At 40.6% G+C, this 6,721-nt stretch overlaps 1 pseudogene across 1 annotated transcript; it reads left to right on the top strand.

The window, feature by feature from the left end:
• Nucleotides 1-382: 382 nt before the first annotated feature.
• On the top strand, nucleotides 383-1,520 carry LOC308655439 (mitochondrial nicotinamide adenine dinucleotide transporter SLC25A51-like; annotated as a pseudogene). Its single transcript has one exon. The product of its transcript is annotated as a mitochondrial nicotinamide adenine dinucleotide transporter SLC25A51-like (transcript).
• The last annotated feature ends 5,201 nt before the right edge of the window (nucleotides 1,521-6,721 follow it).

Below are 6,721 nucleotides of genomic sequence, written 5' to 3'. Positions count from 1 at the left end.
TCAGACAAGATAAAGAGAAAGAAGGTGAGTGCCTCCTTACCACCACCCTGTACTTCAGGGTCTGACTCCTACCTTGAGAGACTTAGTGCTCTGGAATCACAGAGCAAGGGAGCCCAAAGATCTACATACAACTCTTTCAGTTAGAGTGATAAAGACTACAGAGCCCTGATTTCAGGCTATGTCCCCATCACACTGTATTTCTGCTGCGTTTGAAAAAAGCAGAAATGAGGATCCCCAAAGATCAAGCTACTCCTGATTCCTCGTCTTCTATGTTTGCAGAATCTGTACAGGGCTTCAGGGAACAGAGTAGCCATGCGAAGTCTGAAGAGGACTAATGTTTGAAGCAACCATCACTCAAAAATGATCCCACAGGGCCTGTGCAGGCTCTGGCTCACAGGCTCACATGAAGGGGTCCTGTGGGCCGGTGGCTCAGGGCGTGGGGCCTGGAGCCTACAGCCATGGAAATCCAGTTATCAAAGTTGACTCCAGAAGAAAGAACCTGACAAACCAGTAACAATGGAAGAAATTGGGAAAGTTGCCAAAAAGCTATCATCTCTTACACCACCAGGCTCCGCTAGTGTCACAGGCTTAAAAATTTCCTTCATGAAGAAGAAAGACCTTAAGCAACATGATGGATTCAGAAGCTCATGATAAGAGGCCACCAATCCTTACATCTTCAAAACAAGACATCTCACCGCACATTACAAATGTTGGTGAGATGAAGCATTGCTTGTGTGGCTGCTGCGCAGCTTTCAACAACATAGCCATCACATTTTTTATTCTGAAGATCTTTTTTCCACAGCAGCTCTATGGAATCAAAACCTGGGATGCAGTGCTTCAGTTGAGGAGGGATGGATTTAGAAAGTTATATAATGGAATCCCTCCACCATTAATGCAGAAAACTACCAACCTGGCACTTACATTTGGTCTGAATGAGGATTTGTCTTGCCTTGTCCTTTTAAAAGCATGTCAATATCCTGAGTTTGCAATCTGTGGTGTGGCAGCAGTATTTGCAGGGACAACAGAAGCTATTTTCACTCCATTGGAAAGAGTTCAGACATTGCTTCAAGATCACAAGCATCATGACAAGTTCAGAATCACTTATCAGGCTTTCAGAGCACTGAAATACCATGGATTTGGAGAGTATTATCAAGGTTTGGCGCCCATTCTTTTTCGAAATTGATTCAACAACGTCCTTTTCTTTGGTCTTCTCGGTCCCATTAAGGAGCACCTGTCTACTGCAATGACTCACAGGGCTCATTTGGTCAATGACTTTGTCTGAGGGGGTCTACTGGGTGCCATGTTGAGATTCTTGTTTTTTCCAATTAATGTAAAAACTCATATACAGTCTCAGATTGGTAGAGAATTTCAGTCTTTCCCTAAGATTTTCAAAACAATCTACCTGGAACAGAACAGAAAACTGAAATCTTTTTAGAAGTGCCCATTTGAATTACCATCCATCTCTCATCTCTTGGGGGATAATCAATGCTACTTATGAGTTCTTGTTAAAGGTTATATGAGAAAAGTCATTGGCGAAGTGTCATATATTAACTAAATTGACCTAAGAACGTAGTTTGGTCTAATTCCTAATTGGCTCAGATATAAGTTGGTCACTAAGTCCAGGCTGGATGAATTAGGGGCAAAGTCAATTTCCTTAAGCCTCAACAACAAAAATAAAAACAACAAAAAGTTTTAGCAGGAATATTTTTTTAAAAAATGATCACATAGCTTAAGTTGGCACCCGACACTCAACGACAAAGCATAAAGTACCATGCTGGTTTGAGAGGCTTCTCAGGCACAAGTCAGAAGAAATTCAAGCTGGCAGAAAACATGTTAATTAAAATGTGAAGTATGTCCCACTACACAAGCTCTCCACACCAGCAGGGTGACATGGACTGTTACCAAGTCCTAACTGTAGGGCAGGGGAAGATTCAAAGACAGTGAATCCTCCAACTTGGTGTGTAGAACCTTCCTACAAAACCAACAAGCTCCCATGAAAGAAAAACAAGTATGATTTTCCAGCACTTCAAGATAAAGTACAACTCAGCCATGGATGACATTTCATGCCAGGGGTCAATTTCGACTGTTAGTGAGAATATTTACAATGGGTGGTAGAAAATCATTTGAGCGCTTCACAAATGGAGGAAGGAACCTGCCTACTGTCCCCAACCAATGAGACCCAGCCTTTGGTATTGTAAATAAATATTTAAGGCAAAGCTTTTGTATCAGTCAAGTACCGAGATGGTAAAAAGGACTCCAACAAAAGGAGATGAAATGCAAAAAGGAAATAAGCATGTGTGTTGAGCCCCTTCTGTGGACTTTCTTTCAGATTGGCCCTTTCTGGGGTCACACATACTCTTTTCCACCTACAAGAAATTTCTGCCCCAATTTTGCAGATACAGATCTGCCCATGACTCTGAGTAAGGTGAAAGTTTCATTCTCCAGCTAGCTCTAGAAGGAACAAAGCTGTTATTGCGATCTTCATCAGTCTGATTTCATGTTTTATTGCCTGGCAAAGAGGGATGCTACCTGTGCACCTTCCAAATCCCCAGAACGGTCTCCTCACCCTCCTTGCCTGTTGAGGAAGAATCTGTCTTTGTTCCATCTAGTTCTGGGAAACTGTTGTAATGATCTTGGTGCAGAGGAGCTCAAAAGAGGTCAAATTAATTTGCATGAGAAAGGGCATGGAGCTCATCTTGAAAGAATATAATAGATCTGGAAGGCGAGAAGAGAAATCAAATAGTGGCATTTACAGAAAAGAAGCTGCAGAGACATGAGGAGCAGCTGAGGTGATGAGGGGACTTTGGGAAGAGAGATCTATAAAGATTACGTCAGGTGGCACAGTTACCCTTTTTGCTCCCACCTCCAGAGGCGTCAATCTCTACTAGCACACATAGTTTTTCAAGGTGAGTATAGGATTAGCCATTCTTCTGAATGTGACCCTATGCTAAACTGGCCTTTAGGCAGCCCAGTTTCATTCAGGCTAGAAGACATAGAGATTGACTAAACAGCGCAAGGAAAATATTGCCCAACATGCTTTGTGGAACACTAGTGCCCATTTGGAGATTCACAACAGGTATTACTAACATGCTAGTCGAGGTTCTAGAAAAATTGTCAGCAAAAGAGCCTATATGAGGGGCTGGGGATGTGGCTCAAGCGGTAGCACGCTCGCCTGGCATGCGTGCGGCCCGGGTTCGATCCTCAGTACCACATACAAACAAAGATGTTGTGTCCGCCGAGAACTAAAAAATAAATATTAAAAAATTCTCTCTGTCTCTCTCTCTCTCTCTTTAAAAAAAAAAAAAAAAGAACCTATGTGACTTGAATCAAGCTTCTTCTAAATTTAATTTACCACAAAACTCTTCATGTAAGACACTTTGAGAACCCTGGCACAAAGGATAAAACAGTGAGACCCAAAGTTATTACTTGGTAATATGGGGAGAAAGAGGACACTGCAAATTATTGCCAGAAAATATCGCGGTATTCATATCTCTGAAACTGTTGTAACTGCAGCTTTAGTTAAAAGTTAACTGTTTTTACTTGAACTTGAACCAGGAAGAACTCCTATCATTGAAGGAATTTGGAGAAGAGAGGGAGAAAGTGAGGAGGTGAGGAGAAATCGTCTGTGGTGGCCACACAGAGCAGGAAAATTATTTCACAGGAAAAAAAAAAAAAGTATCAAAAAGCTAGATACACAGGACCACTTACTGCAAAGATAAGAAGCTTTGCACAACCCAGACTAGTAGTAGCTGTACATTAGAGGGAAGCCTTCCTGAGGTCAGTAGAGAAAACACAACACTTACAAACTACATATGCAAAGATTAAAATTTACTAGTTAGGCCCCGGAAGCAAGAAAAGGCTAAGTCAGGGGCAAGGCAATTCCTACAGAAGGGAATCCAGACCAGACCAGAGCTAGTCACACTAATGTGATCCATAATTCCTCAATGAAGTGGCACTGGAAAATGGTATAAACAGCAAGGCTGAACTTCTCGTAACTTCTCGTAACTTCATAAAGTCCTCAGTTAAATAAATCCACTAGTTGAAAATATGAACACATAAGTAACTTTAAAAGGAACTTAAAGTACAATTAAGGTTGTGGTTCTTAAAATGGCACCTGGCTCAGAAGTTTTTATTCAGTGAGTTCTACAAAAATCAGGTAGAGCTAGGGATGTAGCTTAGTGATACAGTATGTGTTCAAGTACTAGTGAGGCCCTGGGCTTGATCCCAGTACTACAAAAATAAAAAGGCAGGTAATCTGAGGGCCACCAGTTGAGACCCACTGTCTTGGTCCAATGCTGTTTTGGTTTGGTTTGGTTTGGGGCTTTTTCGTTGGTTTGTTTTTGTTTTGTTTTGTGTTTTGTTTTTGTTTTGTTTTGTTGATACTGGGGATTGAAGCCAGGAGTGCTTAATCACTGAGTCACATTCCCTGCCCTTTTTTAATATTTTATTTAGAGACAGGGTCTCACTGATTTACTTAGGGCCTCACTAGGGTTCTGAGGCTGGCTTTGAACTCACCATCCTCCTGCATCAGCCTCTCAAGCTGTTGGGATACAGATTGTGTGCCACCATGCCCAGCTCCAATGCTGTCTTAATGATCCTTCTTTTGATCTGGCTGTGTTTCACCTATTAGAAATTGAGAACTTACAACTCTAAACAAAGAAAACAAGTAGTTAAGGCAGCATCATGGACAGGAATGACATCAGGATCTTGCCATCCAAGTAGCCTGGCAAGCAGGAAACAGTGAGAGGCAATAACCAGGCAGACCAGTCTGTCTTAAGATTCAGCTGAAACTGAAGAAGTTATTTGGAGTTGGGCCAGGGTAAATTCCAGAAGCCAATATGTCCCCAGGAGCCCACTTATACAGAGAGCTGCCATCACATCTATGTGGTACATATGACATGCCCATGCCAAAAGAAGAAGATGGATGGAGTCCATTCTTTAGGGATTCCTCCAGCACAGTGTTGACTAGGGTCAAGCCTGTTGAAAGAAAAGCCTTCTTTCTAAATCCATCTACCTCTGTTAACTACTGTTTTCTTATCTCTCTCCACAACTATGGCTGGTGTTGCTCCAGTTAAATCAGAAGCTCCTGGGACATCCCTTGTCCTCTTTCCTAGTTTTATTCTATATCTAGGTCTGGCCAAGATTCAGAGGATTTGGGTTCTCACCTGGACTTAAATCTTTCTAATCTAATCTGTCATCTTGTTAACTTCTTGGTGATCATCTCTTGTTTATACCTGTCCAATCATCATTACCCATGCTCAGATTAAAATGCCCATGCCTTCAGCTCAGGAGCCATTGTCTCCAGCCTGGCTAGTCTAAGTTAACTACATATTAGGAAAACAGAACTGAGAGATGTCAAGATAGATTGGGGATTCAAGGTATCAGCAGGACATCTCTTTCAAGGCATACCAAAAGCTAGTGCTAGCCCCAGACTCTTCAATTCTGTGAGCCAAAACACACAGAGAGAGGCAGAGAGAGAGAACTACATACCTTTTTTTTGCTTAATCCAGTTAAAATTTTTTATTATTTGTGAAACATCTTTCTTGGAAGGGTGGTTTTCATCAATAGAATGAGGGTAATACTTGCTGCCAGGTTTCAGCAGGATCTAGTTCAGAAAGTATAGAACCTATTCAGTTGTAAAATACTGTTCCTATTTACTTCCTCTTTTTTGTTCCTGCTGAAGTTCCTTGCATACTAATGATTTTTAAACATAAAACATAATAATATACCAAAAGAACATTTTCATTACCTGATATTCCTGTTCTATGTTCAGGGACTCCTGATCCCATCTCATGTACAGAAATTTTTTATATAATAGAATTCTTTGAAACCAGATCAGCAAAGTTCTGTTTCTATGAACCATTTGTTCCCCAGGTCACAAAAATAGCTTCACAAATAAGGCCTATGTTAAAAAAATGACATTGTTAAAGTATAATTTGACGTGTGATATAATGCAAACGTGTTTTGGAAATGAAATTGCCTTGTAAATTTCTTGTTGATGTTTTGTCAATTTTCATTACTACTAATGAAAGTCTTAGTTCCTCTGGTTTCTTGATCCTGGGACTTGTGCTGCTCAAAAAAGGCACAGCCATATGGGAAGCCAACAATGAAAGTTCCTTTTTGATCTTTATTCAAACAGAAGATTTTCTTTTCAATAATCAACTGTTCATTTTACTTCTGTGATTCTCTTTTTCCTCTAATTCTGCTTCTTCCTCCCTTTTTTATGACTCCTTAATCCAGCTTTGAAATCTGAGTCTTTGATTTAACCCATCTGCAATATTTATTCCTTCCAGCCATTATCAATGCCTTTGCAGAAACTCATCTGTTGCCTGTGGACATTAGAAGCCATGGATATAGGTGTTTTCTTTAAACTCTAAAAAAAAAATGGTGTAAGAAGCAATAGTTAAGTATGTGAATTTAACTCAACGAGACTGCTACTTAAAAAGAAAAAGCAAACAAAAGCAATGAGCTAATACTGACCAAGTCCCTCCAGAACTAATAGAGAGTCACAAATTGTTCCTCCCCAGACACAAAACATTTGGGGTGGGGGGTTTCCTCAGCATTGAGGGTGATGACATTCTTCTCATGGTATCTAAATAGAACCCAGCAAAACCTCCTTCCAGTGTCACCAGTGAAGTATGTGGGATCACAGTTGAGTGAGTTTAACTGATAAAGGCATTTTATTTACCAGCATTTAAATGTACCCTTTAAAGACTAAAAT

Source organism: Spermophilus citellus, assembly GCF_964194105.1.
Source record: "Spermophilus citellus genome assembly, chromosome: 1".
NCBI classification, from domain to species: Eukaryota; Metazoa; Chordata; class Mammalia; order Rodentia; family Sciuridae; genus Spermophilus; species Spermophilus citellus.
This window is presented reverse-complemented; position numbering and strand designations above follow the sequence as displayed.